We start from the raw sequence: 27,508 nt of genomic DNA on the forward strand, positions 1-27,508 counted from the left end.
AAAACAAACCCAGGATAGTAAAAACTATTCTCAATTGTAAAATAACTTCTGGAGAAATCACTATTCCTGACCTCAAGCTGGATTACAGAGCTATAGTGATAAAAATTGTATGGTATTGGTACAGAGGCAGGCAGGAAGATCAATTCAATAGAATCAAAGACCCAGAAATGAAGCAAAACCCCTATGGTCACTTGATCATTGACAAAGGAGCTAAAACCATTCAATGGAGAAAATACAGCATTTTCAACAAATGGTGCTGGTTCAACTGAAGGTCAGCATAGAGAAGAATGTAAATTGATCCATTCTTTTTTTCTCCTTTTTAAAAATTAGATACTTTCTTTATTTTCAAAGCTCAAGTCCAAGTGGATCAAAGACTTCCACAAACAAACAAACAAACAAACAAACAAACAAAAACCAGATACATTGAATCTAATAGAATAGAAAGTGGGGAAAAGCCTTTAACACATGAGCACAGGGGAAAAGTTCCTGAACAGAACACAAATGGCTTATGCTCAGCTCAAGAAGCTGGACTCCAGAAATTCAAATAACCCCATTAAAAAGTGGGGTTCAGAGCTAACCAAAGAATTCTCAACTGAGGAATACCGAATGGCAGAGAAGCACCTGAAACAATGTTCAACATATTTAATCATCAGGGAAATACAAATCAAAACAACCCTGAGATTCCACCTCACACCAGTCAGAATGGATAAGATAAAAAATTCAGGTGACAGCAGATGCTGGCGAGGATGTGGAGAAAGAGGAATACTTCTCCACTACTGGTGGGATTGCAAACTTGTACAACCACTCTGGAAGTCAGTCTGGAGGTTCCTCAGAAAAATGGACATAATACTACCGGAAGATCCAGCAATACCTCTCCTGGGCATATACCCAGAAGAAGTTCCAACTGGTAATAAGAACACCTGCTCCACTATGTTCATAGTAGCCTTATTTATAATAGCCAGAAGCTGGAAAGAACCCAGATGTCCCTCAACAGAAGAATGGATACAGAAAATGTGGTGCATTTACACAATAGAGTACTACTCAGCTATTAAAAAGAATGGATATATGAAATTCTTGGACAAATGGATGTACCTGGAGGGCATCATCCTTAGGGAGGTAACCCAATCACAAAAGAAGTCATTAGATATGCACTCACTGACAAGTGGATATTAGCCCAGAAACATAGAATACCCAAGATACAATTTGCAAAACACAAGAAAGTAAAGAAGAGGGAAAACCAATGGGTGGATACTTCATTCCTTAGAATGAAGAAACAGAATACCCATAAAGAGTTACAGAGACAAAGTTTGGAGCTAAGACGAAAGGATGGACCATCCAGAGACTGCCCCACGCGGGGATAAATCCCATAATCAGCCACCAAAACCAGACACTATTGCAAAATCCCAGAAAGATTTTGCTGAAGGGACCCTGTTATAGCTGTTTTGTATGAGGCTATGTCAGTGCCTGGCAAATACAGAACTGGATGCTAACAGTCATCTATAAGATGGAACACAGGACCCCCAATGGAGAAGCTAGAGAAAGCAGCCAAGGAGCTGAAGGGGTCTGCAACCCTACAGGTGGAACAACAATATGAACTAACCAGTACACTCAGAAATCATATCTCTAGCTGCGTATGTAGCAGAAGATGGCCTAGTTGGCCATCACTGGGAAGAGAGGCCCCTGGGTAATGCAAGCTTTATATGCCCCAATATAGGAGAATGCCAGGGCCAAGAAGCAGGAGTATGTGGGTAGAGGAGCATGGTGGAGGGAGGGTATAGGGACCTTTTTGGGATAGCATTCGAAATGTATATAAAGAAAATATCTAATAAAAAAGAATATTTGTAGAAGAGAGTGAAGATTCCCAACTCAAAGGGCCAGCAAATGTCTTCAAAAAAAAAAAAAAAAAAAGAATTGACAAATGGGACATCATAAAATTGCAAAACTTCTGTAAGGTAAAAGACATTGTGTACAGGACAAAATGCAACAAACAGATTGGGAAAGATCTTTAAGATCTTTACCAACACTACATCTGATAGAGGGCTAATATCCAATATATACAAAGAACTCAAGAAGTTAGACTCCAGAGAATCAAATAACCCTATTAAAAATAGGGTACGGAGCTAAACAAAGAATTCTCAACTGAGGAATACAAAATGGCTGAGAAGTACCTAAAGAAAGGTTCAACATCTCTTATTAGACGCGTTCTCACGCCCGGCCAGGAAAGACGCAACAGACCAGAATCTTCTGCGGCAAAACTTTATTGCTTACATCTTTGGGAGCCAGGAGGGCAAGCGCCCAGCGCCCAGCCCCAAAAACGAAAGCCCCCTTCTTACATCTTTAGGAGCCAGAGCTCCGGCGCGCCGGGGCGCAGAGCGCGCTCTATTGTTTACATCTTTAGGCAGCGAGCGAGCGCAGGGCGCGCAGAGCCAGAGAGATGCCAGCGAGAGAGAATGGCGGAAAACCCGTCCCCTTTTTTAGGAGCGTTATATTTCGCCTAGGACGCATCACTCCCTGATTGGCTGCAGCCCATGGCCGAGCTGACGTTCACGGGAAAGGTAGAGTACAAGTAGTCGTAATACCCTTGGCACATGCGCAGATTATTTGTTTACCACTTAGAACACAGGATGTCAGCGCCATCTTGTGACGGCGAATGTGGGGGCGGCTCCCAACATCTCCCCCTTTCCTTTTAATAAGAGCAAATAGGCCACCCATATTAATGAGAGTGGAGATAGAGGTCAAATCCCCAGTGTGTAGGTAAAGGAGCCATGTACAGGATTAGCTCTTAGGCTCACAGGCTTTTACCCAGAGCAACCCTGACCTGCTCCCGTGTCGTTTTTCCTGGGGGAAGGGAACTAGGACACTGAACCTTCATGAAAGATGACGTGTCTCCCTAGAATAGGCTCATATATGCCGCAGAGCCTTTCTACTGCAGTGCTTAGCCGTGCAACTCTCTCGGGCTGCTGAAGCACACTCACTCTATCCCGTGCAATGAGACTAGCCTCATGGGATATAAGAGCTGAGTGGCCAGCGACCTATTGCCTAAGCATAGATATATCAGGGGAAGCTCCATGTTCTAGTCCTGCAAGCGCCTGGGCAATAACCACCTTGTCTCTCCTAGTTTGGGCCTTAAGCTTACAGACCAATCAAAGAAGCAACACTAATCCACAGCAAAGTGTATCTCCAAATAATATTAATCCCACCCATTTTTTAAAGAAAGAAAATGCTGAGGAGATCCAATTGGGTAATCCTTTGGTCAGGGACAGGTCCAAGCGCGTGGAGTTGACCTGAAGTCTCAATTCCCGAAGGATCTGTTCAAATTCAGCCGTCCAATTCTGTAACATATACTGAAAAAGACTTTTTGACAAATTAGCTGTCCTAGTAAATTTCTCATACTGAATGGAAGTAACACACAATCTCGGAAACTTTTGTTTACACCCCAGCTGAGTTATTTGTCATAATACATCTAGTTGTATCTGGACAAGATCTATGAGTTGATTAACCAGCATGAGACCTCTCTGTATCTTGACATTAGCTGAGGCCTGTTCATCTATGACTGTAGTCACTGAGGCTGACAAAGTGTTAATGGTGTCAGTCATCTGGACCTGTCCAGACAGAGCCAAGGCTGTCTGAATCAAGGCTAAACCCAGTTCCTAGTTAGTGGTAAAAAAGCAGGAGAATACTTGAGCATTATACATCACCGTCATTGGGAGTGGAAATGTCGACATTATCCCCCAACGCTGCTCTCTCTTTATTATTGACGCCCTGGACATCACCAAGACGAGGGACATTAGTATTCCCTTGGTCAGTCTGGATTTTTCGGGTGAGTCTTTCTGGTATCCAAAATGGGTTGTCTTCATTCTGTGGGAAAACACAGATAGCTCCCCTGGATCTTATCAAAATAGGATCCGGGCCATACCATTTATTATCAAGGACATTTTTCCATTTAACCATCTCATTGGGCCTATCTGGCTCTGTACAATGACGTTCAGCCGCAGTATGGCCATGAGCATCAATATTTAAAAAATTGAGTGTAAAGAGTGCCAAAGACACAGACACTCTTGGTGCTCGGGGTACAGTCTCCTCAAAAGTTCCCCTCTTCTGTTTTATAAGATAGGCTTTGAGGGTGCGATGCGCACGCTCAACAATACCCTGTCCTTGAGGGTTGTATGGAAGTCCAGTCAGGTGGGTTACGTCCATCTGACGGCAGAACTGTTGGAATTTTTGAGACGTATAAGCTGGTCCATTATCAGTCTTAAGGAGTTTGGGTTTCCCCCAAGCACTCCATGTCTCAAGACAATGTTGAATCACATGTGAGGCTTTTTCTCCGGTTAACGGAGAAGCAAACATGATGCCAGAACATGTGTCAATGGACACATGGAGATATTGAAGTTTTCCAAAGGAAGAAACATGTGTAACATCCATTTGCCAGACCTGTAGAGGTCGAATACCGCGTGGGTTAATTCCCACATGAGGAACTGGCAAGAACTCACAGCAGCTTTGACATTGAGTAACAATGTCACGGGCTTCTTTTCTTGTCAAGGAGAAACGACTGCGTAATGTTTCAGCCGTCACATGAAAATTGTTATGAAAATTTCTTGCAGCCTCTACCGGGGATGATAGGGCAGCAGCCACCACTTTAGTGGCCTTATCTGCCAAATCATTTCCCAGAGCCATGGGGCCAGGTAGGCCTGAATGGGCTCTAACATGAGTAATATAAACAGGAAATCTTCTAGATAACAAAACTAATTGTATTTGCTGAAAAATATTGGCAACTCTACTGGAAGGCTTAATCACTCCAGCCACTTCTAAAAGATTTACTGCATTAACCACATAACAGGAATCTGACACAATATTAAGGGGTTCTAAAAAGGTTTTTAAAACTTCTAAAACCACTAAACATTCTACCACTTGAGGTGAATTTTCATTATATTGTTTGGATACCACTTTACCATTAGCCACATAGGCACCTATGCCAGTTTTTGATCCATCAGTATATACCACAATCCCCTTTTTAAGTGGGTTTCTTACTGTTATTTGTGGAAACACAACAGATTGATTTTGGGCAAACTGTAAGATTGGATGCTTTGGATAATGGTTATCTATTTTTCCTGAAAAGGAGGTAACTAAAACTGCCCAATCATTAGATGTGGCTGCCAAGGTTTGAACCTGTGCAGCGGTATAAAGTACAATTAAAAGATATGGACTTCGCCCAAAGTGGGTGATTGCTGCTTTTAGACCTTTAAGGGCAAGCTGTGCAATTGCATCAGGATACCAATCTATTATTTTAGCTGGGGATACGTTTGGATGGATCCACAACAATGGCCCATTCTGCCACAAAACTGCGGTTGGCAATTGTGCTGTCTTAAAGACACACAAACTGAAAGGCTGCGAATCCTCAATACGTTGTAATTGTGCATTCTGTAAGGCTTTTTCCACCTTTTGTAAGGCCTGGTTAGCAGCTAGAGTAAGAGTCCTAGGGGAGGAGATATGAGGATCTCCTTCTAAAATACCAAACAAAGGCCTTAACTCAGCAGAAGGAATCTTTAAAAAAGGTCTGAGCCAATTAATATCTCCCAACAGCTTTTGAAAATCATTTAAGGTATGGAGGTGATCTCTTTTTATCTAAACATGTAAATATTGATTTCTCTCAAAGGAGGAAATATGCGTGACATCCATTTGTCAGACCTGACGCCACGAGGGTTTACCCCTACGTGAGTAGATAAAATTTGACAACAATCTAAAGGCATTATTAAGTAATCAGAATCATTTTCAGTAGAACCAATCTCTCTGGCAGCTCTAGGAATACCAGAGGAAGAAAAAACAGCCATGTAGGCTTGGAAAAATTATTAGTTGAGCTATTCTGTCTCTTTGTGATATAGAAAAGACAACTTGAGGACAAGAACAGAGAACCTGAAGTTCCCCTTTATAATCTTGATCTACAACTCTAGGGTGGACAATAAGACCTTGTAGGCTGCAAGAGCCTGCCTCTGTCATTATTGTCCAGTGGCTTCACCTGCTCGGGAGAGCGCCTTCCAGGCCCTAATAGCCTTTTCATCTGATTCAGAACTACTAAGAACTGGCTTCTCTAATTGATCTTTTTTCTTTTCTTTTTCCTTCTCCTTCCTTCTAATCTCTCCCCAGGTATTCTTACCTGACCTAAACTTTTCCTCAGGTTCAAGACCCTTGGAAAGGCCTGTATACTTATTTTGTGTACCATATTTTCTCTTTGCTCCTATTCTCTCTCCCCGCTTTACTTCTGATAGATTGTCCTGAACTTCATCCAGAATCCGCCCTGCCTTAACCACTTGATAACATGTGAAAAGGAACAAAAGGGCTTCTAACACTAGAGAAAGTTCAAGGCCAAACATACCTTATAAAGCTATTTTCCACTTTACTTCTGATAGACTGTCTTGAATTTCCTTAGAAAGTTCAAGGCCAGGCTTACCTCGTAAAGCTATACTTACGGGTTACCGCCGTTCCCCAGCTGAAAAGTTCTGAATTCATGTAGTTGAATCCTTCTTAACAGTCTGCTTTACGGGAACCTTTATTACCGCGACCCGCAGTTCTGGTTCTGGAATGAGGGTTCTTCCCTGCGCCGGTGAAACTCCCGTCCCGAGTTTCCTCCCGGGTTTTTTCTTCCCGGATTTTTTCTCGTCCCGGAATTTCTCGTCCCGGATTTCAGCACCAATTCTTATTAGACGCGTTCTCACGCCCGGCCAGGAAAGACGCAACAGACCAGAATCTTCTGCGGCAAAACTTTATTGCTTACATCTTTGGGAGCCAGGAGGGCAAGCGCCCAGCGCCCAGCCCCAAAAACGAAAGCCCCCTTCTTACATCTTTAGGAGCCAGAGCTCCGGCGCGCCGGGGCGCAGAGCGCGCTCTATTGTTTACATCTTTAGGCAGCGAGCGAGCGCAGGGCGCGCAGAGCCAGAGAGATGCCAGCGAGAGAGAATGGCGGAAAACCCGTCCCCTTTTTTAGGAGCGTTATATTTCGCCTAGGACGCATCACTCCCTGATTGGCTGCAGCCCATGGCCGAGCTGACGTTCACGGGAAAGGTAGAGTACAAGTAGTCGTAATACCCTTGGCACATGCGCAGATTATTTGTTTACCACTTAGAACACAGGATGTCAGCGCCATCTTGTGACGGCGAATGTGGGGGCGGCTCCCAACAAACATCCTTAGTCATCAAGGAAATGCAAATCAAAACAACTCTCAGATTCTACCTCACACCAGTCAGAATGGCCAAGTTCAATAACTAAGGTGACAGCAGATGCTGGCTAGGATGTGGAGAAAAAGGTACACTCCTGCATTGTTGGTCATATTGCAAGCTGGTACAGCCACTCTGGAAATTGGTGTGATGGCTTCTCAGAAAATTGGACAAAGTATTACCAGCTATACCACTCCTGGGCATATATCCAAAAGATGCTCCAATGTATGACAAGGACACATGCTCCACTATGTTCATAGCAGCCTTATTTATAATAGCCAGAAGCTGGGAAGAACCCAGATGTCCTTCAACAGAAGAATGGATACAGAAAATGTAGTACATTTACACAATGGAGTACTACTCAGCTATTAAAATCAAAGACTTCATGCAATACTTAGGCAAATGGATGGAACTAGAAAATATCATCCTGAGTGAGGTAACCCAATCAAAAAAGAATACACATGGTATGCACTCATTGATAAGTGGATATTAGCCAAAAATCTCAGAATACCCAAGATACAATTCACAGACCACATAAAGTTCAAGAAGAAGGATGACCAAAGTGTGGATGCTTTGATCCTTCTTCGAAGGGGGAAAAATACTCATGGAAGCAAACACGAAGACAAGGTGTGGAGTAGAGAATGAAAGAAAGGCTGTCCAGAGACTTCCCCATCTGGGGATTCATCCAATATACAGTCTCCAAACACTGATACTATTGTGGATGCCAAGAAGTGCATGTTGAGAGGAACCTGATGTAGCTGTCTCCTGAGAGACTCTGCCAGAGCCTCACAAATACAGAGGTGGATGCTCACAGCCAACCATTGAACTGAGCACGGGGTCCCCAGTGGAAAAGTTAGAGAAAAGACTGAAGGAGATGAAGGGGTTTGGGACCCATTATGAAGAACAACAGTTTCAGTTTCAACCAGACCCCCCAGAGCTCCCAGGGACTAGACCAACATACAAAGAGTACTCAAGAAGTGACCCATGGCTCCAGCTGCATATGTAGCTGAGGATGGCTTTGTTGTCATCAATGGAAAAAGAGGCCCTTGGTCTTGTGAAGGCTAGATTCTTCAGGGTAGGGGAATGCCAGGGTGGGGAGGCAGGAGTGGTTCGTGGGTGGGGGGACACCCTCATAGAAGTAGATGTAGGAGGTATGTGTAGGGGGTTTCTGGGAAGTGATGAGACCTGGAAAGATGATAACATTTGAAATGTAAATTAAGAAAATATCCAATAAAAATGTTCTTGCTTTCTGTTTGTTCTTCATTCTAGCCCATCTTTAGTGATAGTTCAAATAATATAATTCTACCCTGTGATGGTTTGTATGTTTGGCCCAGTGAGTGGCATGATTAGGTGTGACCCTGTTGGAGTAGGTGTGTCACTGTGAGTGTGGGGTATAAGACCCTCATCCTAGCTTCCTGGAAGTCAGTATTCTGCTAGCAGCCTTCAGATCAAGATGTAGAACTCTTCGCTCCTCCTGTACCTTGCCTGCCTAGATGGTGCCATGTTCCCATTTTGAACTGACCCCCTTAACCTGTAAGCTAGCCCCAATTAAATATTGTCCTTTATAAAACTTGCCTTGATCATGGTGTTTGTTCCCAACAGTAAAATTCTAACTGAAATATAACCTATGTACTGGAATGCTTGTGATACATTTACTTCCCATAAGGATAATGTCTGTTCTCATTGAACAATATGTGAGGAACCTATCCTCAGAATTCCATCTGAGGCCCTGTTTCCTAAAGTCCTTTTTATTATACCATCTGTGATCCCAGTAGGAAGAAAATAAAATATTCACATAGGGCTATTTATGAGTTTGGGAGAATGTATGAATTACAATGTTGTGACCATAGTTGAGAGAAGTTAACAAAGATGGTAAAGTCCTCTACTTGTTGAGAAAAATTCAATCTCTAAACATGTCTCTCTAATATGTCACCACTTTCTTTCATTTGATTCTCACTTGGCCAAATCTATCTAAAAGTCAGAAGTAAACCAGCCTATAAATCCTCCAGAGATCAACTCCAGAGTAAAGGTCTCATGAGGGACAAAGAGAAGTACCCTCATTACCTAGCAAAGATGCTCTTACACTATCCCCATTGTAAGATAAAAACAAACAGACTTAAGCTTAGAAAAAAAATTACTCGTGGAAAACCTATCTGCCAGGTACAGGTGTGACAGGGTACCCACCCCGGGACCAGAGCCAGCAGAGTGTGGATCTTCTTGAGTACTGACAGTTGCTGTAGGCATAAGGCTTATTTATATAATAATGTATGCATTTTACTTTATGTTACTTTTTTGGAGAACCTTTTCCTTGCTAAGATTATTGGGAAATGATATCCCTGTCAAGATTAATGACTCCATAATAATCAGAAACAGCATGATTCCCGAAAGCTAGGATATGTTTGCTGTTCCTCAGCAATATGTCAATGTTGTGACCTTCGGGACACTCCTTAAGGCTGTGGGAAAGAACTCTGAACACATTAGTTCAAAAATATATAAATCAATGTAAAAACTATTCTTTATAGAATTTCTCAATGATGCTAAAAGGATGAAATATGAATTGTATGAGGGACTTCACAGACCTGAAAGAACAGAGGCAGCTACACTTATGAGTCAGCTTTAAGATATTAAGGAAGGAGATAAAGAGATTTAGAGAGTGGTAACCTTAGGGCAAGATCCCAGGAAGCTGGGATTATTGTTTGTGTTTGCAGTTGAACAACTATGGACTTTAATCTGGCATAAACTACAATCCAGAAATGGAGGGCACACTTGTGATCCTAGTCTGGATGCTGGAAGATACAGGATTTTGATCTGGATCTTGAGGAATAGGAACCATGAGGAGCATAGGTCCACTTGTGGTGGTATACATCTTTAATCCCAGCATTCAAGAGGCAGAACCATGCAGACCTATGGGTTCAAGTTTCAGGACACCCAAACTTAGGTAATGAAGGACTTGGAAAATAGAAAGATGGTGATAATATAATAGAACAGTGAGGCTGTGCAGGCCAGGTGCCAGCTCCAACAAGCAACAGAGCTTGACAGTATTGATCATGTGGCTCTATCAGAGTCAAGGGACTAAGGTCATAAAAGCTGATTCAAGGGATAATCAAGGGAACCTGAGGTAAATTACTGAATTGATATGAAATTCCCAAGGAAGTAGTTTATGCAAAATAAAAGACTGGGCTTTGGTTTGCAAGGAAGAGCTATCTCAAGGAGAGCTAAGCATATTACTGTCAGCTTGTATCCATCAATGACTCCAAGGCTCCTAAACACCTCTTCCTCAGGCTACCACATCACCAAATAGGTTGTGTTCTTCCATTATCTTTCTTCTCTGTTCATTAGTACTCTTGTTTTTTAAGTCTGGAATACCATAGGTCTTATAACAAGCATGTTTGGTTTTGCCTATTGAATTTCTAAGGTTTAATATATTCCTTATAACCTCATCAACTCATGGCCACCCAGTTGTCTGCCTTATCAAGTGCTGTTTGCTGTGTCTGGGAACTAGGAATATGCTTCCTCTGCCCAGAGAACAGGGAAATAAAAACAGAAATCTCGGTGGTACTTGGAAAAATCACTTCAGTGTCGGCTTTAGGGTATTAGATTTATTGTGTTATAAATAATGCTGAGTTATGAAAAAAGACAAAATTATTCTTCAACAGCTTAGGGCTTAGCATTTTATCAGCAGGAAAAGAAAATAATTAGTAAAAAATAAAATGGGACAAATGCTGCTGCAGTATTCACCTAACCTATTTTACAAATCATTAAAATGATAGTATTCTCTAACACTATTACTGTTTTATATTTGGTGTCATTTTCTCACAGGAATTATAATAGTGGAGCAATTTTTCCCAGTGAGACTATTTTGGAAATCATATGTAAAAGTAGTAAAGAGTATTCAACTTTTCTTAAGTTGTTCTGAGCTATACCATACTAAGCTGAGGACCTCTCACCTGCAGCATGTTTTCTTTTGGCTCTAAATTGTCTCTGTCACTTTTATTGGTATCGTGTTACACCAGGCATATGTTTTCATAAAAAGTGTCAAGTGGAGATCTCTACTTCAGAAACTAAGCAAATGGTACACCTTTCTTTGTGCCTTTGTAATGACTTTTGTGTCTGGTATGAACTATTTATAGACATGTAAAAATACTTTTCTAAGAATATAATCATAATATATAATATGAACAAACTAAAAATATATATAAATAAAAATTCTGAAACCAGTGTTTTAGTTTAAAGATTATAGACACTCTCACATGCTGTCCTTTCCCTCTTTAGAATTTAACACCACACTGAACATGGCATTTCTTGAGTATCCAGTGTGTTCTAGGACTGTCAAAGTCTGATATGGAAATAAGACAGGGAAAATAAGGTATCAAAAGAATTTAAGGAATAGTCATAGACTAGATCACGGTGGGTCGTGAAAGGGAATGTGCTAAGGCAATGGAATTTTTCTTCTCATGGGCTTCACTTCTCTGGGAAGTTTCTATGAAAAGAGAATAGTAGAATATGCTTTGTCAATTGCAACTTGGCAAGTCATTACCTGCAAGTCTGAAAGTAATAACGTGTTCTTTAGTGCCATATGGACCTTGAATGTCCTTTCCCTTGATTCCAAGTCATTAAAGCAGGAAAGGTGAATTTACACGTTTTACCCTAAAATCTCAATGAATGAATGCTCATAGGAATAGCAATCTTCCCCACAGTGTGAGGCATCCACTTCTTCATTTGCAAAATAAGACTTGTTCTTTCTCTGAAGAATGCCCAAGATTGCTCCACGAGGATATTTTCTTTTTCAAAATGATCATCTTAGAGCACCACACACATTAAATGCTTAGTAAATATTTTCTATTAGAATGATCACATAATGGTACAAAAATTTTTCTTTTCTTTTCCTTTCTTTTAGCATAGCTCAGGGCTATTTGCAAAAATGATATTTACAGTTACTTGGCATAGAGTCATATCGGGTTATTTTCTGTGAAAAGATAATCAGCTGGTGTGATAGAGGTAATTTGAGAAATATTTTGGTCTTATTCCAAGGCATTCTTCAATGTTCCATTTTATTTGATCACCAAACACCCAATTATGCTACATTAGCTAATGAAGTGAGGAATGCTACTGATGGGCTTGACATTTTCTGGCCAGTTGAAAAAATTAACCATGCTGACTATAAACATCTAGGAAATTGGTGACCTTTCCTCCATTAGTATCATGATGGCATGTAGAAAAAGGTAAAAAGATATGATTTATGTCTCTCTAATGAGTCGAGGATTCATTCACGGCTAGTAGCAGAAAGCTAGATTTCTAGGAAGGCACTCCTCTCAGCTACTGTGTAAGTAAGGAAAGCGTGAAAAGATTAAAAGCATGCTATCTCAGACATGCAGGTTTTAATGTGTTTATCACGATGCTGCAGCTGGATGCTGTGCAACTTTGCTTAGACTGATAGGCTGCTGTTGTTGGTCCCCTTTTGCAAGCGACAGACCTACATTTAGGCAAAAAGCACTCAAGTATACATTTCTTATACCATGCCTTTGAAGATCACAGTGTGACAATGTGAGTGTGCACTCTAATCTGTGTCTATTCTAACACTGTAAAAAAAAAAAAATCTCACTGTAGTGTTTAAGTAGCGTTGATGAGATGCCCCTACAAGCCCTGGCATCACTCACATGCTATCTCTCACTTCCAAATATTTTAGTCAAAGATTAACAAATGAGGAGGAGTTCGTGCATCAAAATTATCTGCAAGCACAAAGCACTAGAAGTCTTCTCTCCAGCTTCTCTGACCCCCCACTCACCTGTAATCCCACCAAGGACCACTCCAGCTGCACGAGCCTTCTGCTTGCCCCCTTAGCATTATGCATTTACTTACTCTGCTTTGAGGTGGCAGCAGCTACTACGTTCTCCTTGTTAATTTCCCTCCAGGCTTCAGCTTGTGTCTTTCTTGCACACAGATCTTAGCCCAAGAAATGCTGCTACAAAGTCTTTGCTAACTTTTGCCTCGCGCCGTCACAGGACAACTTTCTAAGATTCTGCATTTTTTGGATAGAGCTTTTCACATGTTTGTATTTAACAGTTATCCATATGAACCACTGGACTGTACAGTCAGAGATGTAAGTCTGTTGAATGTGTTGATTATTTCAGTAGGTACAAAACAGTGCAAGAGCAGGTGCTTCTAAAGCCTCAGGGCAAATTGTAACTTCTCATGCATCACTTGTATCTATACCTGGGAACCAGTATCTGGACACACACATTATTAAAGGAGAAAAACACCAAGATACATTTCACTGAATTATCTGTGTCTATTTGGTATTATAGAAGGGAATATAGTCCTGTAATAACAGGATAACAAACAGAACAATTTTGACTCAAAACCCAGGCAGCTTGGTCTATGGTAACAAGTCACTTTGTGAGAAAAACATTGCTTTATGGGGAACTCTGAAAAGCATCTCATTCGGTCTCAAGGCATAAGTTATTTATTCCCTTCTTTTAGGTGACAGCACCAGGCTGTCCTAAGAAGAGAGTAAGTGGGCTATTATTGTATGCTCAAGAATTAAAAAAAAAACAAATAATGTTGGCGAGAAGAAACACACTGTGAGAAGTTCCTACTGAATATCCTTAAGCCAAAAACAGGGCAGTCACACCATTAGAACAAACCATAGCTTTCTTTAACATTTGCGCGTGCACACACACACACACACACACACACACACACACACACACACACATTCTCCTGCATTGGTTTCTAGATTTAGCTTATTTAGAATATCTCAATTGGTACAACGTGAGATATTCTTCTGTGTATGAGAGTTTGCTACAGTAAATCAAAAGCCAGATACCCTGATGCCCCTGAAATAGAAAAAGGAAAGAAGACTTTTAATGAAGAAGTTAGGGAGGGAGTAATACAGGAGAAAGGGGGGGGGGAGAAGAGAGTGGGGAAAGAAAGAAAAGATAATGCTAAGGGTGTTTGAAAAATCAGTAAGGAAACAATTTTATAATCTTACTGAAAAGTATATATACTATATATGTATATGTGTATTTATAGATTAAATATATTTATGCTATAATAGATGATAAAAGCTAAATGCCAAAGCTAAATATGTATAACAAAATATCCAGTGCCAGGCAAAGAAAATGTCTTATAGACTTTTTGGCCAGGAAAATCCAGGAGATTTTTAAGACAATAAAGGTTATTATCATTGCCTTTGACTGACTCTCAGAGCTTGAATATAAAACCCTATTGTCTGAAATACCACACACTTCAGAAATGGGATGTAGAGGAATGAAGTTGGAACTGACCTGGAAACCACTTCCCAGAAGATAAGTTCTCACAGTATCTAATGGTGCTATGCAAGTCTCCAAGTAAGAAAAGCAACCAATAGTCCTATCCAAATATAAAACCTACAGACCACAACAATAACCTCCATGGCAAGACATCCCCAAGAGATGTAAGAAACACTCAACTGATAAGAATTCATATCTGGTGCTGTAAACATAATTAATTACCTATGGCAAGAAAGGTCATAGAGTGGAAGAGAGAACATACTATGACTAATTTCTGAAGCAGTATAATTTCTAACTATTCTAAAGAGTTATTCTTATACAGCAGGTAAAACTACTCTACTTCCTTTGCAATATATGGAGACTATTATAGAGCTCCATAAATGGTCAAAATGAAGAGAATAAGTGAGTGAGTATGGGCTTAGTCAAGTCAACTGATACATCTACCATGCAGCCTCTATGTCTAAGACTCATGGACAATCATGAAAGAGAACACAGAAAGGTCAGAAAGGCAGACCAGGACACCTTCTATTAGATAATGTATTCTAGAACTATCAGGAAGCTGCACCTATGGAATCTTAACAATGTGATTGATTAAACAAGATCTATGTAATAACCACATGAGTTGATGTGCCAATTTTATGAGGGTCCAACTCCTACCTGAAGAACTATGAGCAATCAGTATACTCCTAAAAGAGGGATAGCAAATTTTTCTCCAGAGATGAACTATATAGGTTATTCACTTCCAATGGTTAGTTCTATACTTATGGCATAAGGTAAGAGAAGCCCCAAGTCCCCTTCTCCTCCCCCTCCATCTCTCTCTCCTTCTCTCTGTCTCTTATGCATGCACACACACTAGAGAGTGTGCCTCTCTCTGCCACTATCTCTGTCCCTCTGTCTGTCTCTGTCTCTCTGTCTCTCTGCTTCTCTGTCTCTGTCTCTGTCTCTTTCTCTGTCTCTGTCTCTGCCCCTCTCTCTCTCTCTCTCTCTCTCTCACACACACACACACACACACACACACACACATACCAGGAGACAGGAGGAGTTGGAGTTGGAGGGGGTAGATGGAAGAATGAAAATTATGTAAATACAATATTCACACATGAACTTCTCAAAAATGTAAATTAAAAGAAAAGGACAAACTTATTGCACAAAGACAGTGAGCAGTAAGAGGACTCTAAGCTTAATTAGAGTTAATGCTCATGTGCAGTAGGATATTATGCCAGTTCAATTTCATATTATCTTAATTCTCAAAACACTTCCCTGTGGTAGATATTATCAAAATACTCATTACTTTTTCATAATAAAAAAAACTTTAGAGAAATTAATGCCTTGTGCTTATTGTCATTGAAGTTGTAAGTGGCAGAGCCTGGATTCACGCCAAGGCATGCTTTAGTCCTCTCTGTGAGGACTGTGTTAAGGTGTGTGACTCTGTTGTCCTGGCAGCCAGTGGAATCACATCCTGATGCTGTAATAATAGCACCTAGGTAAAATTGATCCATCCCTACATCTGAGGCTCCGAGATTATAGTGGAAGAGAAGTGGAAAGATTAAAAGAGCCAGAAAACAATGTGTTAGCAATAAGATTGTCTCCTAGGAATATCATAGAACATACACATGAACATCAACATGAATGCCTAACCAAGTCCTGAACACCACCACCAATGGATACGCTGACATGAGAAAATCTCATGGTTCCCCAACACCTGACCAGGGATGATGTTCAAAGGGAGAATTCTAAACATTCAAATTCTAAAGAGTCTTTCCCAAGGAAGAGCCCCAAATTGGTTACCCAGTGACAAGTGGTCATCCAGGTAACAGTATACAGACTCAGAAGGCTTGATTCATTTATTTAGGAACATATATCTATCTCTTTGTCTCTATATGCAACATCAATTTAAGGAAAAAGAGGACATGAGTCTGAGCAAGAGCATGGTAGTGCATGGGAGGGGTTGGAGAGAGGAAAGGGAGAATGATGTAATTACATAGTAATTTTTAATAATTGTTAAAAAGTGAAATGAAAATCCCTTTAAAATAAAAGTGAAAGTAAAGTTTATTGGCAAGCTTTATAGACTTCTCAAATACAGAGATGTCTTCGGACTGGATAGTGCTGACTTTAGGGGGATTAGCTTTTTGTTTGAGTTTAGGGAATATCACATAGTGATTTCCTCTCCCTTCATTTATGGGTATAAAGATGATGTGCATACTTGTAGAAACAGATTAGCACCAAGTATATACTTTTCTAACCACAACCACCACATACCTTTGTGTACAGAAATTTCAAGGAAGCAATGGAAAAGAGAAATAGCATGAATATTTTGCAACAAATTAAAAAGACCAAAATATAAACTCTCTTGTGGCTTGCTGCAAAATAACACGACTTTTGGCAAGACACAAAACTTTTCTTCCTCTAAAGTTTTTCACACTTCTTCATTTGTGCTTCTAGGAGTTGAAATTAGTCAAATACTGTAGAGCACTTATTAAAAGGTCTTGTTATATTTTGTCTTCTTGGTCATCTCTTTGATTGCTTTTCATAGAAACAGTAATAAAAGTCTTGATTTTTTTCTTGATCACAGATTTTCTACTTTCAAAACAGACTTGTATCTATGGTAAATGTTCTTGTTTAGAATATACAGTGGAAAGATAGGATATTCGTGCTGCCTTAGTAAGTATATAAGGATATAGTGAAGGTGCAATTATGAATGCATGTATGTAAAGAAAAGCATTTATCAGCATGGCAAAACCTAGAGATACAAAAACAAAATATATGGTAACTGGTATTTATCAGTAGTCGTACGGTTATAGGCAGTTTCACTTTTGATGTTTAACTTTTCTATATCTATTCTTCAATAGAATTTCTATTGTTTCATATAAAGGAGTACTATGCCCCATGCTGTTTGCCTTGCCTCATGTAAAGCAGAAGAGGGATGCCTCTGAATTTTATTTTTGAATTTAATTTACAGAGAGAGTGAGGAAAATCTGACTGGAGCAGAGACACAAATAATTTACTTTTTTCATCTACATACTTTGTTTTTTTAACAGTGCTGGAGATGAGGGCACTGGAAGCCCTGCCCAAGTGTGGTGCGTGAGAACGTTAATAGACCTTCTCTTAGACAAACCACTGTTTGCAAAGGTAAGGGAAAGAATGAATGTTGGCAAATATCAGAATTTAATAGCACATGATGGGTATTCCTCATGTGAACTGCAACCAAAAAATGTGCCACTCAGTTCAAGTATGCTCACCTTCTGTGGTAGGTGGGCTCCCAGAACCAACTCTAAGAGTCAACTTTCTGTGGATTGAATTCTTCAGGGAGCTTGCAATATAAAGTAATTATCTTAGCTAATTTGTATAATTATTTTTTCCTCTCCTATTCCAGTTTCCTTCATATTTTTAAACATGTTCCACAAATAAGAATAAATGTGTGTGTGTTCTATTAACCACAGTGTATCAATTTTTCATGTTTGCCTTGTATTCCTTCAGAGGATGCCTTAAAATGTTATTTGGCCGATCCTCATTTGCTAAATTATTATATTGCTTTATATTTTTGTCATAATTAGTATTTTATATACCCTTCTAGTTATAGGTGGAATAAATGCATAGGCTACATTGCTAATAAATATGTTCCTGAAATACTGCTAATATAGTGTCAGAGTGCCTGGGGTAAATACATACAACCTCATCGGCAATATAAAAATGTATATTACCCATGGATTAATTTTGGGTGTTAGTGTTAATACAATATAACAGTTTGATGGTTAAAAGTTGTCTCATATGAGAGGAATTTTCATGACATCACAGAAAATTTTTCCTCAAAGTTATATATATTTTGTATGAGCCTTTTAATGCTGATGGAACACAAGCATACAGAAGGGACTCTAGCCAGTCCAACCACAGAAAACATGGCTCTGAACAAGCATTCTCTCTCTCTCTCTCTCTCTCTCTCTCTCTCTCTCTCTCTCCCTCTCTCTCTCTCTCTCTCTCTCTCTCTCTCTCTCTCTCTCTCTCTCTCTCTCTCTCCCTCTCTCTCTCTCTCTGCATTGGTAAAAAAATCTTAGATACATTCTTAAAGCTAGATACCAAGAGATGTTCCCTTATTTGACCACTTCCTCCTCCTGAAGCTGGCTACCAAGGTCTAGCTATTAAGGTAAGTTCAACAATCAAAAGTCCCCAGTTGGCTTACCTAATTAAAATGCCCACTTAAAATAAAACACCTCATTCTAATACAGTGTTTTCCCCTTTACCTTTATAAATTGCCATTTGCCTGCAGGCCATATCTACCTTCTCTCTGTCCAGGGATAGTCCTTTGTCCCCCCTGGGACAAATACCCCTTCCCCCTTTTCCTACCCCTTTTATTCTCTCTCTCTCCCTCTCCCTCCCTCTCTCTCTCTCTCTCTCTCTCTCTCTCTCTCTCTCTCTCTCTCTCTCTCTCTGGCTTTGTCCCTTATCCTTGCCCTTTGTCCCTCTGGGGCAAATGAATCTTTGTGCTCAGAAAGTGGTCGTAGATTGTCTTGAGCCAACTACAACATCCTTACAAATGCATATCTGGGAGGTAGCACTGCTAGTGTTTTGCCTAAGTAACTTTAAGAAACTCACTAAACCTCTGTGCTTCATAATGTAGTAATAGTTGTTGGAACTTTGTCAGACAAGTTACAGGAAGATTAGGCGGATTAGAATCTATAGCATGCTTGAAATGGACTTACAGTATAAAAAGTCCCAAATAAAGGCTAATGCTTATTGCTCTTCTGAGGGTATTTTCCTGTGAGCATTCTCTAAGATGTCTTCTAAGGCTATTTTGGAATCAGAAAGTACAAAGTGATGCCCAGAATGTCTGAGATCAAGAAAACAAGTTCAGTAAAGAATGGGATAAAGGCTATCAGGAGTACTGCCACCATGAAACCGCGCAACACAATAGGCACATAAGAGTCATCTGCCTATTTCAGATATGAAAAGGATTGGTGATGAAATAGGAATCGTATCATCTGCAGATGACTCCATAAGCCCTTCTAGGACAAATGGATTTGACCATGGGTTAGATTTTGGAAGAACTTTCTAGTAATGAGAATGTTGTAGAGTTTCACTTCCTACTCTATGGTCCTAAGTTCTCCCTGCAGAGAGAGAAGAATCACTGTGATATGTATTGGGGATAGGTCTTTTCTGTTAAATTCTACTGGTCTTGAAAACATGCACTTTCTCCTTATCTATCTCCATCTTGAGCACCTAAGAGTGGGGCTTGACAAATCCATGCTTTAATCACCCTCAGCCCTGTGGAGCAGAAATGAAAATGTTGTATAGAGTACCTATGAGCTTTTAATACTAAGATTCTGGTGCTTTTTCCTGGCTGGCAGTGCAGAGGCCTCATGATGCCTAGAGTTACTGTAAAAGACGTTAACCAGCAAGAGGTCGTCAGAGCTCTGGCAGCCTCCTTCAAAAAGTCCAGGAAGCTGATAGTCTCCAAATGGGTGAACACAGTCAAGCTGACCAAACATAAAGAGCTTGCCCCATATGATGAGAAGTGGTTCTACACACGAGCTGCTTCCACAGCACGACACCTGTATCTCCGTGGTTGTGCAGGGGTTGGTTCCATGACCAAGATCTACAGAGGACCGCAGAGAAACCGTAACAGGCCCAGACTCTTCAGCAGAGGCTCTAAGAGTGTGGCCCGCCGGGTCCTCCAAGCCCTGGAGGGGCTGAAAATGGAGGATCAGGACCAAGATGGGGGCCACAATCTAACACCCCAGGGACAAAGAGATCTGGACAAGATCGCTGGACAGGTGGCAGCTGTCAGCAAGAAGCATTAGAACAAAGAATGCTAGGTTAATACATTGTCTCATTCATTAAAAAACCCAAAAGATTCTGGAAGAGTCTTTTGCATTGTCTTGCAATCTTCCCCAATTTAGGGCAACTTTTTAGTTGTTTCCATGGGTAATATTAGCCAGGATGAAAGTTCTACAATTTTTCCATTTGAGATTTTGGAAATACCTTCCACCCATCACTGACTCACTCTGGACTTTAGAAGGGCTGACCCTTGTAGGTCACAGCAGTAGGCACACGAAGAGAACACACAGGATGTTGAAAGCCTTGGGAAGATTGTAGTACCGATATTTGACCTGTACCCGAAATACTACCATGGCTGCTTTCCTTACCCAAAGCTTAGACATGTTCAGCTGACTCTGCTCACAAAGATCTATCACTAGATCTGGTAGCTCCTCTCTTCTTTTGCGCATTCGTGCCTGTCAGTGTTAACAGTTTCATACCTCATACCTTCTAGTTCCTTGATTCACTGCCTCATTCTCCTTTGGTACCTCATTTGTGGCAGCCATCTGTGTTTTTCCAGGATCCTGAATGCTGCAGAGCTGTGTTTTTCTGCACTCTGGCTCTTCATCTAAGCTCACAGTGTTCAAAGGCTCTGGTATAGAATTCTGGCCCCAAAATATCTGGCCATAGATCAAGTGATGTCTCAGAACTGAGATCTCTGGAGAAATCCTTTCAAATTTAGCTTGAAGTCAGTGCTAATTCAAGGAAGTATATCACAGTAAAAGTAATTAACCAAATAAGTAAATAATTATGCCAAAATGTATTATTGGGATCTTGTAGCATATTTATGTTTTATATAACTGTCACAATCATTGTCTTTGTAGGAATAGTGTATTAAGTGTCCTAGATATCTTTAATCAAGCATTCTAATCTTTAATCAAGAGTAGAATTCTCTTGTAAAATTGAACACTTTACATTTGCTGGAGCAGGTGTGGGTATTAATTCCAAATGTGGCCTTGGGTGTCATAGAAACCTGGATTTGACTCCAGAACTGGTAACTAACAAGCTGCCTGCATTGGAGAAATTAAAGAAATTTTCTAGACTGTATTTATTTACTTGGGAGCTGAAGGTTATGATAGTGTTTATTATGCATTGTATATAGGACACTTAGTAAGTATATGTGCTCAGTTAGCTAATACTCCTAGTGTCCCTGTGACTGTAACATTTTCTTATAAGCAGGCATCAATATAGCATGCTTAACTAAGATCCATTAACTAAAAAATTTTTAGGAGCAGCAATGTGAGAAAGGTGAGTAGACATTGTTCTCCCTGTATATTTTTCTCCAAAGCATTGCATGTATTTGAAAGAGGAAGCAAAAGAGTGAAGAAGAGAGGAATTCCATACTAATAAGAAAAATAGATGAAGCCATACTAGGCTTTGAGACACAAGTAACATTTTTTAAGATTATTAAGAAATTTAGATTTTTATGTGAAACCTCTAAATTTTAAAATATTGGCTCTACATTTTTATATTTCCTTTTTCAAGACCATGCCTGGACAATAAAACATATCTGAGATCTCAATCCTCGATCTAGGTAACCTAGAGATTAAAAGTCACGTGGCTCCAAAAGAGACTTGAAGTGCCAAAGTGATGGTATACCCAGTGGGGTTCCAGCACACTCCGAGAAGAAGGGGATAGATAGGGAAAAGACTGTGGGAGGCAGTGACTGGGTAAAATTGAATACATTTAAAAAATTAAGTCAAATTAAAGAAAATGATCTGGCTCTAGTAGGACCAGTTCAGAGAAGGCAGGGATAACAATCTAATTTACAGATAATTCTCTACTTCAACAGAATTCATGACAAGATAGATAAGATATCACCTCAGGAATTTAATGGAACATCTTCTAATACCATTTCCCAGTCCTAGCAATGACAGGGAAGAAGAGAGGTACTCGGAGCTGGACAGAGGCCTAAGAGCAACACACATGTCTTCTTGGTAAAGAGGTGAAGACTGCAAAAGGAGGAATGAAGCTTCAGCTTTTGCTTTCCCTCGACTCTCACAGTTAAAACGCACTGCACTAAAAGGGGTAGAGAGAGCTTGGCCTGACCTCCTTTCTGCGTTTTGTTTCTGCTTGCCTGTGGGCTTCATTAAATGTGCAGGAACCAAGCTAAGCTGGGAATCTTGCAGCTGGAAAGCACACGGCAGTCTCTAAAGTAGAGAGTATATAAAGAAGAGCCTACATATAAAAAAGAACCGAGGCAAAGAATGCTGAGGTAACCTGATGTCTGTGAAGCTCTTTGGTACCACAAAGAGGACGGAATGTAGTTCAACAGTGGGCTGTAGTTTCTATGGCAGGACAAAGGGATGTTACCCATTCCTGAAAGAAGTTAATTTTTCTCAACCCCTTTCATAGACTTCAGGGATTCTCTCGCCCACCGTCATCCATCATATACTCCTTACTTTCCAATTTTCTTTTACCATAAATGTTTTTGTTCAATGGCTCTTTTCTTTAGTTATTATTAAAGAGCTATCATGTCTGAAAACAGATGTGGCCAGCCTTCTGACATTGTGACAAAGCACATCCATCTAAAACATTGACATCGGGGAACTACACAGTTGCCTTTAAAAACATCTCAGAATGAGTATTGGACTGTGTTCATGGCTAGCTCATGCCAGCGATTGGATATTGAGAAATGAAAAATTGCCTGTGGAATGAGAAAGATTTGACCAACTACCCAGAATAAAAATTTGACCATTCTAATAGGAATAAGTGTGCAGCTTTTATTCTTCTCCTCTATTATTTGGTAACAAAAAGAAGACTCAAAGTTATAGAGAAGATGGAGGTGCATCTGAGAGGAGTTGGGGAGAGGAATGGGGAGGGGATTCTAAAGAATCAATAAAATATTATATTTTAAAAACTATATCTTGTATATGAGAATAAACCTTTATGTAGAGAAAAAGAAATGCTAGGCTACTTCCCTTTATGGTCTCACTCATGAGACAAGCACAGAAGAGTTCTTTAGAGGGGGCCTGGGCAGTGACTAGTACACAATAAGTCTGCAGGGAGTTTACTCCTCAGCTCCCTCGCCTCCCTTTGTGAAGGTTCAAGCACCAATGGCATAGTTTTCGTGTGGACTGTGCTCCCTAGAATGGGAGATTTACCCTGGTTCCATGCTGTGCAGTTATTATAGGGAAATATGGTCTGCCAGACAGAATATTCATATACAGGGATTTTTCCTCCCTATAAGGACCCCTTCCATATACATGTATCTTTTTCTTCCCTCTGAAGTCTCCCTACAGCTTGAACATCCTCCCCACTATTTGCAAAATAGAAAAGAATGTTCTCTGAGTTATTCAAAACTTATTTTCCAAAGGGCTGATATTCATAAGAATTTAAGCCAGTTGTATTCATATTATTCAAACATTACATTTAGGGCATGCTACCTGATGTACACTACATTATGATGAAAATTAAATTGTTTGATGATGAGCTTTTTAAAAACATTATAGCTCTGCAAGAAGCATTTGGCTGATGAGGAGGCTGTCTTAAAACCAATTATAATTTTATTTTACAACCAGATTTTACTATCATCTTCTAACTCTGGGGATGATGCATTGAAATTTCAATTAAAAATCAAGACGCTTCTGTCTCTGATGAAATGCTTCATTCAGAAGGAATTCATTAAGTAGCTACTGCAAGTGGGATCCTACACCAGTAAACCAGATGGCGGACTCTGTACTCAACCATTACCCTTATGCCCTCACCTCTGGGAGCCCAACGGAAAGTTGAGCCCATCATAACAACGTGTCTCCATAGAAAATGAGGTTGAAGTAGATCTTTCTCAAGGTGATTTTAGATTTTAATACTTTTCTGACCAGACTGAGGATTGTTTAGAGAAGTGGTTTCAGTAGAGGGACATATAAAAATCACCTAAAAATTTAAATATAAACTCTCTGCTTCAGATTAGAAACAGCCTACTTTGAAGTTCAGGTTTTAATTATTTTAATTGTCTGGTGATTTAGAATGAGGCAGAACTGGGGTTTATTAAGAAGCTTTAACATAGATTTAGTCATGAGCATTAATAGAGAGAAGGGCCAGGAAGAGTAGTAGTGCACACTCAAGTGTGGACATGAGCTGCTCAAGAGAATAGCCTATAGACTTCCGGTTTGATTGAGTGATTTCTCCAGGAGTGGTTGCATTATTTGCTTGTTATTTTAGTGTGCCTAGATTCTGGCTTAAATAATGGTTTTAACCAGCTAGTTTGTAAATGCTAATATCTAGTCTTCCTCATATTCTCTTTCATCAGCCTGATGCTAAAGTCCTTGGGAAAAACCCTTGCTTCCTTCACTGTCTTACCAATGAAGATAATGTCTCTAATTTTCAAGGAAAGGAAAGTTATACCCATAGGGAGATATTCTCTCACTGTTCTGTGCTGTTGAACATGGGAGAATGACATGGTGGAAATGAAATTTTGGCTCTGAGTTCAACTCAGACCCAGAAGTTTGTTATTTGGGCCCAGAGGCCAGGGCAATGGGAGGTTTTTCTTCAAACTGAGCTTCACTAAACTTGTACTGGTTTCCATGTCTATGGTTCAGCTTCTTATTATTTATTTATCCTGCATAAAGGGGACATGGTTCTCCACACTACACTGTTTGGAGCTTGAGGAGGGGTGATGTGGCCAACTCTTCTTTCCTTCTTTATTACATGCTTGCTTATTGTTACACCAAAGCAATTCTGTGACCTCTTACCTTGTTTGCTTAGCTCTTCTGAAGTTAGTTTCATGCATGAGTAGCTGTTCAAATTGATGTTTCTGTAAGGTGATGATTTGTAGAGGGTGTTACTCTACAGCACCTTGCTCTGCCTTTTCTTGAGGCAATTACTAATATCATACATTTCCCTACCCTAGGGAAGAGAATTGACATTCACAGAATGTCTTTTACAAACTCCTTTAGGGAAAATATCTAATGTTTGATGCCAGTCAGTGTCTCTTAGCACAGTGTCTCACGACTGACTTATGGGTAGATCATGAAAAATACGTAAGTGCATGAAACAGACATATTAATCAAGAAGCAAATTGTTTTCTGATGTGGCCCAGATTTAAAATAAGAACAGAATAAAATAATCTGAGAAATTTAGTTAATACAAGTTCTTATTTGGTCTTCTAAAACAATTTTGTAAACGTGAGGAACTGATAGTTCCAGAACCCTGGGGGCAAGGAATTTGAAGATTCAAATACTCTGTTAGTCACAGTCAAAGCTAAACAGGGAAGTCAAGGGGTGCACAAAGCAGTATTCCCAGCATGCTTCTTTTTGAGGAAGAATTAAGCAGTTTAGGAAGGGAGGAAGCTTCCACAATTCAGTAACATAGAAACTCTGGGTTAAACTTAAATGAACAGAACTGACGAAGTCTCTTCATTGCTTCTCTTACAGCCTGTTTTGGGATGCTGAGCATGCTGTGGGTTTGTAACATTTATTTGCATTTCTGTAGATCAACTGGTTGTCTACACATCTCTGAGTATATATTCAGAATGTATTTTAAAGGTACACACAACGATTATTGTATCTGTGCTATTATATTTTGGACATTTTAATAAAGAAGATTTTTACACAGTTTGAGGGTAAAGATGAATTTGCAATGTGCTCTCACATAATTCTCTTACTCTGGTTTTCTTCCATCTTTAACTCCTATGGGGAGCCACTTTTATTAGTTTGTTTTTATCTTTCCTACTGATTTTTCGAGAAGCACACATTTCATATTGTTCTCTCGCTCTCATGCACACATACATATACACCATTTACATAAAATATAGACTGCAAAACCTTACCATAGGCTACAAACACTTTTCTTGGTATCTTATACCTATTGTTTTTGTTATTTTCACATTGGTATTAGAACTCCAGAAATCCTTTCTTTAAGTAATTGTATAGCACAGTGGCACACACTTCTCTAACCATCTACCTATCTGTATCTGCCTAATTCACATTTACATTATTTCCACCCAGTTTCTGTTAATAGTCTCATTGCGAAGATGACCTAATACATATGTTTTATATGATGCCAGTATTTCTTTAAGATGGACTCCTGCTGTAATGTCATACAGCTCAGGTTGGCAGAGAATACTCAGAGATCTGTCTGCCGCCATGATATATTTAGAAAAGAGGGAAACAGCATGTTGTTATAACTTCTACCTATCTCTTTAGTATAATGAATCCATTTTAGTTTGTCTTAGTCTATGTTTTCTTTTAGTACAAATGGGGTAGATCATTTTCGCCTATAGTGCATTTGTATCTCTTGCCAATTTTTCTATTAGATTGCCAGCCAGCCTTTGTTTCCTGATTTTCAGAAGCAGCCTATTGTATGTTTTGTGCAGACCATAAAGTTGTACTTTTCCTCTTATTCAGTTCATATTATTTTTTCCACATTATTTATGGTGTTTTATTTTCTGTGCAGAAATTTAAACATACATAGTTTCATTTATGAATTTTTCTTTTATGGCTAATAGATTTTTGATTCATAGTTAAAGGTTTCCCTACTGCTAGATTTAAGGAGAATTAATCACCTCCCCTTGCACTTGTATTAGTGTTATACATAGCTAATCTTTCAATGTTAACAGCTGTGCTAATCAGTTACTTCTAGCTCAATAAACACATTTTGGCTTGGTTTTTAAAAGGTAACTTCTTGTCCATTGTGGTACAAGATATTCCTTTATGCAGACTGCAGAAAGGGAGAAAGGCAGACAAATAAAGATATTGCAACCCACCAGCTTCCATCTAAAGCTGACTTGTGCACTTACTGATTGAGACTGAGAACTTGAGTGTCAGTAGACACAGTGTCTCAAATGATAGATACATTTTCTAGCATCTCTTCAAACCTGTCTCAGTTCTGTCATGGCACCAAAGTTATTGTGCTTAGAATTCTGAGTTTTCTATTCTTATTTCTAGATGGTGGGAGAAGAAATGACATCTGTCGTGTTCTGTGAGAGCTGCAGTATGTAGAACAGGGCACCCAAAGGATCTGCAACCATGCAATGATTTAAAAAAAATAGTGCAGCGACTCCACAGCATGATGCAAAAGCACAGAAAATGTAGAAGAAGATGCAGCCCAAACATTGCCTCTGATAATTGGTCATCTACATCATTGTGTAACCTAGAGGTCAAAACGGCTTTGGCAAAGCTCTGTTTTCAAAAATATTTACATATAATTCGTGACAGTAGCCAAATTACAGTTATGAAGTAGTAACAAAAATAATTCTATGTATAGTCCCACAACACAAGG

General features: G+C 39.7%; 1 long non-coding RNA gene and 1 pseudogene across 1 annotated transcript; both read left to right on the top strand.

Moving 5' to 3' along the window:
- The first annotated feature begins 15,076 nt into the window (after nt 1-15,076).
- Gm31205 (predicted gene, 31205) lies at nt 15,077-27,438 on the top strand. The gene is made up of 4 exons (NR_166700.1): nt 15,077-15,252; nt 17,518-17,608; nt 25,663-25,691; nt 27,175-27,438. It is a non-coding gene; the product is annotated as a predicted gene, 31205 (long non-coding RNA).
- On the top strand, nt 19,804-20,311 carry Rps19-ps13 (ribosomal protein S19, pseudogene 13; annotated as a pseudogene).
- Nucleotides 27,439-27,508: the final 70 nt, after the last annotated feature.

Source organism: Mus musculus, chromosome 18 (genome assembly GCF_000001635.26).
Source record: "Mus musculus strain C57BL/6J chromosome 18, GRCm38.p6 C57BL/6J".
Taxonomy (NCBI): Eukaryota; Metazoa; Chordata; class Mammalia; order Rodentia; family Muridae; genus Mus; species Mus musculus.